Source organism: Myotis brandtii, unplaced genomic scaffold, assembly GCF_000412655.1.
Source record: "Myotis brandtii unplaced genomic scaffold, ASM41265v1 scaffold1103, whole genome shotgun sequence".
Lineage (NCBI taxonomy): Eukaryota > Metazoa > Chordata > Mammalia > Chiroptera > Vespertilionidae > Myotis > Myotis brandtii.
Window position 1 is genome coordinate 803,661 of NW_005353762.1, and position 9,595 is coordinate 813,255.

General features: G+C 45.7%; 1 long non-coding RNA gene across 1 annotated transcript; it reads right to left on the bottom strand.

The window, feature by feature from the left end:
* Window positions 1-692: 692 nt before the first annotated feature.
* Window positions 693-9,288, bottom strand: LOC106727039. The gene is made up of 3 exons (XR_001363190.1): window positions 9,210-9,288; window positions 1,655-1,661; window positions 693-707 (listed from the first exon to the last, which is right to left on the bottom strand). It is a non-coding gene; the product is annotated as an uncharacterized LOC106727039 (long non-coding RNA).
* Window positions 9,289-9,595: the final 307 nt, after the last annotated feature.

Below are 9,595 nucleotides of genomic sequence, written 5' to 3' on the forward strand. Positions count from 1 at the left end.
GGGGCAGCGCCCCAACCCCCTGATTGGCCCTGCTCTGTGTGTGACAGGGGGCGGTGCCCCAACCCCCCAATCGGCCCTACCCTGAGCGTGACTGAGGGTGGCATCGCAACCTCCCGATCCGCCCTGCTCTGTGCATGACGGGGCGGCGCCCCAACTCCCCAATCGGCCCTGCTCTGAGCCTGACCAGGGGCTGCACTTAGGGATTGGGCCTGCCCTCTGCCACCCGGGAGCAGGCCTAAGCCAGCAGGTCGTTATCTCCCGAGGGGTCCCAGACTGCGAGAGGGCACAGGCCGGGCTGGGGGACCCCCCCCCTCCCCCTGCTCCCCGAGTGCACAAATTTTTGTGCACCGGGCCTCTAGTATATATATAAAAGCCATGCGACCAGAATGACCAGAACGACTGGTCACTCTGATACACACTGTGTCCAGACAACCAGCTGGACAGGGGCTGGGGCCAGCCAGCTGTCCCGTGTCCCCTCCCCCTGGCTGGCCTGGCCCCCAATCGCCCCCCCCACCCTGATTGGGGGAGGGGCTGGCCGGCCAACCTCCCGTGACCCCTCCCTCCCCACCAGCCTGTCCTCGATTGGCCCTGATCTGCCCTGATTGGGGCGGGCCAGCCAGACCCCACCCATGCACGAATTTGTGCACTGGGCCTCTAGTAATGTATAATTTTTTTTTATTCTGAAAGTAGTTCTGCCTTATCCATAGCTTTGAATTGCACAGTTTCAGTTATCTGCAGTCAACTGCAATCCAAAAGTATTAAATAGAAAATTCCAGAAATAAAACAAGTCATCAGTTTTAAATTGCATGCCATTCCAAGTAGGGTGAGGAATGGTCCCTCCTGCTCTGTTTCACCTGGGATGGGAGTCACCCCTGTGTCCAGCTTTTGCACAGTACATACAGGACAAGAATATGTTTTGAGAAAGACAGAGAGGCCACATTCATATAACTTGTCTTACAGAATATATCATTATAATGTTCCATTTAATTTATTATTGTTGCTAATCTCTTACTGTGCCTAATTTATAAATTAAGCTTTATCACAGGTATGTATGTATAGAAAAAAACATACTATATATTAGGTTTTGATACTATCTGTGGTTTCAGGCATTCACTGAGCATCTTTGGAATGTATCTCCCAGGGATAAGGGAGGACTACTATATGCATACATATGTCCCTGACATGTATGTTTTGGAATTTTTATTAATCCTTGCCCAAGAATATTTTTCCATTGATTTTTAGAGAGGAAAGGGAGGGGGAGAGACAGAGAGAGAAACATCCATGTGAGAGAAACATATCTATTGGTTGCCTCCCACACATGCACCAACCAGGACCAGGATCGAGACTGCAACCCTGGGCATGTGCCCTTGATCAGAATCGAACCCGGGACCCTTCAGTCCGCAGGCTGATGCTCTATCAATTGAACCAGACCTGCTAGGGCTAACTAAACATATTTTTTTAAAATTTAAGTGTCGTTTTTGTTTGTTGTATTAATAGTTGTTAAACTCCCACTATGTGCCAGGTATAGCAAGGTGATGAGGATACAGTGTTGATCAAAGACTCAATACCTGGCCTCGGAAGAACTGGTGGGAAAGATAAAACCAAGCAGATGAGTAAAGAACTATGAACCTGTAAGTGCTCCCACGAAAAGCACAGGGCATCTGGGAGCTTACGACAGAGAAGCCTGATGTAGGCCAGAGGGGCAGGGAGCACCTCTTTAAACAAGTGTATTTACTCTGAGACACGCAGGGTGAGCAGACATCACCCAGGGGCCAATGTGATGCTCGTGTGCAGGTGTGTTTGGGGAGAGAGAGGCGAGCAGTGTAAAGGCAGTGAGATGGGAAAGAGCTGGACATCAGGGACTGGTGACTCTTGGCCTTGCAAGGTACCGAGGACTCCGGCTTTTATTCTCAGCTCAGGGGAAACCACCCCAGAGGTAAGACAAGAAGTCTGTACGTGTACAGAAGCCCCTGATGGTGGGACCAACGAGGAGGGTTTTGTGACTAATAAATGAGATCATGGAGATTAAGTTCTCAGCACAGCGTCTGGTGTTTAGGAAGTGTTTAATAAATACTCCGCTCTTTTATTTTCAATTAAAATTAATTGGGAAATGATTACAACTCTCTGAGCTTCATCTGCCTCCCTTGTAAAATAAGGGTAATGTCTGTCCCAAAGTGCAAATACGGTCCAGGGGCACGTAATAAACTACGCAGCGTAACTAGTTGTTGTGGATGGATGGCGGTGGCCAGGGCAGGGGCCTCACCTCGCTCTCATCCCGAGGATATTGTCAGGAGTGTGGAAACTGCTCTTGGCTCTCGGAGAATAAATACGCGAGCACGTGTAGCCTGGTGATGACGTGCAACTGTTCCCTTTGCTTTGACACGAGTGCTTTTCTTCCTTAACGCTCCCAGCTCTCGGCATAGGCATGCAGGTGTCTGCCAGGGCTGCACACGCGCATTCGGCCCGCGCAGGAGCCTTGGCGCTCTTCCTGCCACCGCTGCCAAAGTACCCAAACCCGAGACAGCAGCACTGCGGGCTAAGGACCACCGCTGGAAGCTTTTAGGAACGTGTGGTTTCTATTTGTGCCAACGGGGGGTGCTCCTCTGGCCCCCATTTTCTCCAGGTGGTCCACTTAATTTAACTCCCAGCCACTACTTTCTGCTTTGATTCAGGGAAATGACTTGTCTTTCCCATACATTTCAAATTCCAGAATCCTTTACATTTCCTGTGTTGCCTCCTTCTCCCTCATCTCCACCACCCTCAAACTCCAGTGCAAAAAAAAAGAAAAGAAACATTGAAAAAAATCCTACAGAATAAAAAATGTCCATGAGTCTGAACCAAATCTGGCATCGTTTATACCTGAGCAGACATTTGACTCTGTGGCCGGAAACGGTTTGCTTCAACACCTGAAGCTTTTTTTTTAATGACCTTATTTTAATGGTTTGATTTTGACAAATCCTGGGCTCCTGCTGAAAGGGATACGTGAGACACCTCATTTCTCGAACTGGTGACAGGAGTTTATGAAGTCTAGGCCGGTTCAATGAGGCGGAGCTAAAGGCAATTCTAAGAAATGAATAGGAGTTTCCAGTTTGCTCAGGCCCTGAAGGGGTGAAGGCCAGGGCACACACAGAATCCCTGAGGTTAAGAGAGGAAGGCTTCTCGGAGGAGGCGATGCTTCACAGTAGCAGCTGGAGGACCAGAAGACACACAGCCCTGAGGCCCTTCCAGGAGGAAGGGGAGCACCGAGGCGGGGCGCCACGAGCAGACAATGGAGGTTTTGAGTAGATATTTTCTAGGAGAAGCCAAAAGAAACACTCAATAGAAAGGAACCTGGGCAGCGTGGCAGGGAAGATACTGCGTCAAGCTGAGATGGGTTTTGTTTTGTTCCATCTTTAGCTCATGTAAGTCGTGATCAAATATGTAAATGTTTCAGGCATGTTTAGGATGTAATGTGGCTTATTTTTGTCTGAGACCAAGGCTTCACAGGAAGAGTAAAACACCCTGTTAAATTCAGCTAGCTAAGTGGCTCCTGTTTTCTTTCAATTATGCTCACGCCTCAAAGGGCTGCTCACGCTGCTGCCCAGCACGTTCAGCTAGCTAAGTGGCTCCTGTTTTCTTTCACGCCTCAAAGGGCTGCTCACGCTGCTGCCCAGCACTCTGATAAGATACACGGATAATCGCCCCAGGTGGGTGTTTGGAGGATTAAACAAAATGTTTACATGGAAAGGCCACAAAGAAAGAAGATGCCTGGGAGTCGAGTTCTCTCTTCTGTGTGTCCCTGGGCCGGCATCAGGCCTCCCTCCTGTGCAGATGGTGCTCCAAGTCTCTGGGATGGCACAGTGTCTGCTTCATCCTTGTCAGCCCTCCCACTGGACTGGAAGTCCCATGAGAACCGGGGTCAGTTCTTATTGGTTCTGTAACCTTCAGCATCCAAACAGCAGGAGGGAGAGGCCCATAATGAGGGTCACTTCTGTCTTGACCAGCCTCCCTAAGAATTTTTCAGGTTTTAGCAATTCACTGCAGCTTCTCTGGTTTTTGACGCCTGGCTTTATGTCCATCCTTCCCCTGTACCTCCCAAAGTAATAGAAAAAGTATTACTTTCTATTACATTTAATTAGGAGATAAGCCTAGAATGTGCTTCTGCCGGGGCTGACTGGCAGACCCTGGACGACAGATGAATGATTACTCTCACACACATTTCTGTGAAAGAGAAGCTAAGGGGATAGTTGGCATAAGGAGTCAAAAAAGCCCCGATTGCCTGCCTCCTTAGGCTTTTATTGTCACAACAGCTTGAACTAAAATTAACTATTAGATACTATCAGTAGGGTAAGCATCCTTGAGAAAGCACATGTGTCCTTTAAGCAAGGACATGTCTAAGTAAACACTGGAGGGCTCAGACTTGTTTGGAAAAGTCAAGGCAGGGGCAACCGCCTTCAGCCAACTCCTGTCCCATGCCTTCCCACATCTACCCCCTTTTAGTTTTGCTGGCTGCAGAAGATAGAGGGAGGTGGCAAACTTTCTGCTTTGGAATGGCAGGGCCTGTGAAGTGCGTTTACTGCTTAAGTTCTGATTTTATAGACTATAAGAAAAACAAAAAGAATTACAATGACAGCAATGGTTAGTCTAATTAAGAAGACAGGGTGCTTACAAGCATTAAATCTTGCCTTCTAGCAAGGTGTAGGGGACAGGGTTACAAAGGGGAAGGGGCTAGGGTGAGGAATGTAGCTACGTGCAGGCCTGGGGTCTGTAGACATCAGCTATTGTCAGGCGACAAGATGACCTTGATTCCTGGTGGGTCTGTCTGACCATGTTTAATCGGTTCTGTTGCTGGATTTACAGCAGTCACCTCCCTAATTACTTCACACAGGCCTTAAAAAGAAAACTTCAAGAAAAACTTAACCCCCTATTCACATATAAGTATATGTGTTCTAGAATTTGAAATAATATTATTATTTTTCAGATTAATTCAGGTATTTTATCTATTAGATTTATTATGCAGTATACTTATAATTCCTTCTAAGATTTCTTTTTTTATAAATCTTCTATAACTTTTATAAACATTCTTATAACTTCTATAATTATTCTTAACTATTCCTACTTTAATTTCCTTTCTTCCTGTTATATTCCTTTTTTATATTCCTTCTTACAATTTTTACTTCCTTAACTCTAGTTCTTCTTTACTATCTACTGCAACATATATATATTCTTTCAGTTTGTCTATTTTATTTTCCTTTTCCTTTATCTCTATATCTTCTATTACACAAAAACTATAAATTCCTTCTAATTAGATATGATTAAAGGTTAGTTCTACTCAGGTCCTTTATTCCTAGCTTTAGTAGTTGGAGTGGTGAGAAGTATGTCTCCGAGTCCATCTCTCCTCTGGTTGACCTATCATCCTTGCTCTGCTCAGGTCTGTCTAACTGCCTACTAAACCTTCCTCAAGGATCTTGGCTCTAAATTCTTTCAGGGAAAGGGGATGCTGGGTTTCTTCTGTAGCTGCTTTGCGCTGATGTGGGTTGGAGGTTTCTTTCAGAGTCAAGAGATCTTTGCTCTCCATCAAAGGGACGATGAGGCCTGGACACAGAAGGAGGTGGTAATGGTGTCTAGAGGTGATATTCCCTAGGTGTAAGTAGGGCTTGTAATCTAGTGGAGACAAACTGTGTTATAAAATTTAGTATTATTGGGCAAAAGTTAGAACAGTTTCTAATAATTTCCTGTTGAAACAATTTTTCTTTCTAAAATCACCCTCATTTTTATTAAAGACTAATTTATTTATGGTATTAAGTTATAATTTTGCATGGTTGTTTGCATAATCACAACAGGAATAACAGTTGACCATATAGGCTATTAAAAAATATGCTTTGCTGGAATCTTATGAGAAAGTTTACTCCTAGGGCCAACAAGTTAAGCCACACAGTTGTCATCAGGCTTTGCCTGCAATACCTACAGAATTGGGAATGCATTCCTCAGGTTGAGGTCCCTACACGTGTCTGGAGGTTTCTTTCATGCCATCTTTCAGGAAATCAACCTTTGTTCCTTACCTGGATAGACTGCCATGAACCACATGACCAAGGCTATTTATCCAAGGGGCTTATTGGCTTCAAAGTCAATCTTCATTCCTTAGAGCTTTCTGGTGACATCCAGAGTCCTGGTATGTCTTTCTTTCAGACATGACATTCTAGTAAAGTTTTGGTTAATAAAACTACAGTTGCAAACTCACTTATGTCCTGTTATGAAGAAACCAGATTCTTATTGGATTCATGCAAACAAACATATTGCCATGAGAACAATAATTATCAAAACTATTATTATTTTTAGTTCATTTAGTCCTATAACTAAATTATTTTTCTCCTGATTTTTCTAGACAATATTTTTAGAAATCTAGATAGTCAATAGAGTAATGTAAATGACATGGAATCTTGTCCTTTCTGTAAAACACAATATTCCACAATATTATAACTTACTAGAGGCCCGATGCATGAAATTCATGCAAGAGTAGGCCTTCCTTCCCCCAGCTCCTGACACTGGCTTCCCTCTGACACAGGGACACAGGCTTCCCTCCGGCCACTGGCTTCATCCAGAAGGTCATCCGGGAGGACATCCAGTCTAATTAGCATATTATGCTTTTATTATTATAGATAACAATTAGTTATAAATGAAAGTATATCAGAATCTATTTGATATGCATATATAAATAGAATATAATTATTATTTCCTTATTTGACAGAGCTTTCCATATACATTAAGTATAACATTTCCTTTATAAGGAGAGAAAGCAAATTTTAAAATTTAAACTCTGGGAAGGTAGTCAAATATATTATATTATTATATGTTATTATTATTATTAAACAGTATTAAATAATATATATATAAAACCTTTGCTTCCTAGGCAAACACAGGAAAAACCTTTTTTCCTTACTTTTAGAAATAGGCTTATTTTTCCAATGGAAAACATACTCACATTCTTAAGAAGGATAACAGAGGTAGTGAATTCCTTAGCTGAGAAACAATTCACTCGAACCTTGAAATTCCAAGTGGGCTCCAATGACTTATTGCACAGTTACCTTCATTTTCTTACTCTTAGTTTTGAGGGTTCCATCCCATTTCATTGCATTCCTGGGTCCTCACATGAGGCACCACTTTGCCGGGGCTGGTGGGCAGACCCTGAACGATGGATGAATGATTACTCTCACACACGTTTCTGTGAAAGAGAAGCTAAGGGGATAGTTGGCATAAGGAGTCAAAAAAGACCCAAGTGCCTGCCTCCTTAGGCTTTTATTGTCACAACAGCTTTAACTAAAATTAACTATTATATGCTATCAGTAGGGTAAGCATCCTTGAGAAAGCACATGTGTCCTTTAAGCAAGGACATGTCTAAGTAAACACTGGAGGGCTCAGATTTGTTTGGAAAAGTCAAGGCAGGGCAGGCGCCTTCAGCCAATTCCTGTCCTATGCCTCCCCACAAGCTCCTAATTTAAATGTAGATGAACTTGGCTTTGGCTACTTGGCCGGGAACCCTCGGTGAGAAGGTCCTAACAGACAAGTGTGGTGTATCACAGTGACCCAGGACAAGGAGAGAGGAAATGCCCCTCGTGTGTCTGCAGCAGGAGCCACCGACAAGTTCACCTCACCTTCAGCCAATTTCTGTCCTATGCCTCCCCACAAGCTCCTAATTTAAATGTAGATGAACTTGGCTTTGGCTACTTGGCCGGGAACCCTCGGTGAGAAGGTCCTAACAGACAAGTGTGGTGTATCACAGTGACCCAGGACAAGGAGAGAGGAAATGCCCCTCGTGTGTCTGCAGCAGGAGCCACCGACAAGTTCACCTTCTCAGCCAAAACTGGTGCTTCCACCCTCTGCTTTCTCTGGAACAGTTTCTCCAGGTGTGGTCCCCAGACCTGCAGCATCAGCATCACCTTGGAACTTAGTAGAAATGCAAGTTCTCTGTCCCTTCCCCAAACCCCATGAGTGAGGAACCTGTGGGGCCCAGCAATACACGCTTAATAAACCCCAGGAGACTGCAGAGCCTTGGAGAGAGCACCACGGAACTCCTAGCTCGTTAGGGCTGCAGCCAGGCTGCTGCACCAGGGCCTTTCTGAAGCCAGCGGGGGCGGTGAGGCTGTGCACCCTTCAGTTTGCTGGCAGAACTCTTAGTGAGCTAATGGGCCTCTCAGATGCCATCTCCTGCAAAACGAAGATTTCCTGGCTTTTGCCTTAAACCTGCAGAGTCATAATTTCAATAAAATTTTGGTAGAATTAGAAAATCAGCAAAGTCAGCCTCAGGCAGACATGTATTCTCTGCTGAACGGAGGCCCGCCCTCCTGTGGGGGCAGAGGGAGAGCATGCATGTTAATGTGCTCCCATCAGCCCCACGCCAGACTCTGGAGGACAGGATACTGTGGCATGCATACCAGGTTTGACTGTGAAACCTGCCTCCAGTTCCATAGGACAGGCAGCTTTTGGTGAGCTTGAGGGGTAGAGGTTGGAGATGATCAGAGAAATAAGGAGTGTAACAATGACTTCTCAAAGTCCACAGGGACTGGCTTAGAAAGAACCCTTCACCTTGTCCCAACCTCTGAACTTTCTCAGATCCAACTTCAGGCACCCGGCTACCCTGGAGGCCCATTCACATGCACTTCTGTGAGGACTCAGGCTAGGGGAGCAGCGGCTCTGGCACAGCCTGTCCATTCATCACACAGACACACAGGGGCCCTCAGGGCGGGCACTGCCCTGGTACAGGAGGATACAGCCTGCCTCAAGGAGCTGGCAGTCCAGTGAGGCTATGCATGAGGAATCGGGTAATTATAAACATCGTGCTACATCTTGATACAGGATTCTATGTAGGAGCGTTTAGATACCCAAGCCAGCCTTAGAGGGACCAGTGATGTTTCCCAAAGGAAGTGAGTGAAATTGAAGGATAAGCAAGAATTAGCTGGTGAGTAGTTGGTTGGGAAGATGGAGTGGATGGGGTGATGGGTGACAGAGAGTGTAACAGGCAAAACTGAGAGGGCACACACATTGAAGATGATCAGCAGGTCCAGAGCAGGGACAAGGAGGGAACAGGGAGAAGGGACGTGATGTGGGAGCCCCACAGGAAGACACCGTTGTGACATTTCAGGCAAACGGACATTGTAGACTTTCAATGGCACTTCAGCTGGAGTAGGTATTTGATTTGAATACAGTATTCCCCCCGTATCTGTGGGGCACACGGTCCAAGACCCTCAGTGGATGTCTGAAACCATGGCTAGTACCAAACCCTGTATAAACTATATTTTTCCTATACATGCATACATACATGCACACATGCATACATATCGTGCCTACATACATTTTACAGCTTCTCTTCGGCATATCCGGATTGCCAGCATCACTATTTGCGCTTTGGGACCATTATCAAGCGAAATGAGTGTGCCTGGAGCACAAGCACTGTGATCCCATGCTAGTGGATCTGCTGGCTGAGGTGCCTACTAAGTGGCTAAAGGGTGGGGAGCAGGTAAGTCACGGAGACTCTGGACAGAGCGGGGTGCCTGTTCTGGGTGGGGTGGAGCAGGACAGCTGGGGATTTCATCACCCTACTCAGAACGGCACACCATTT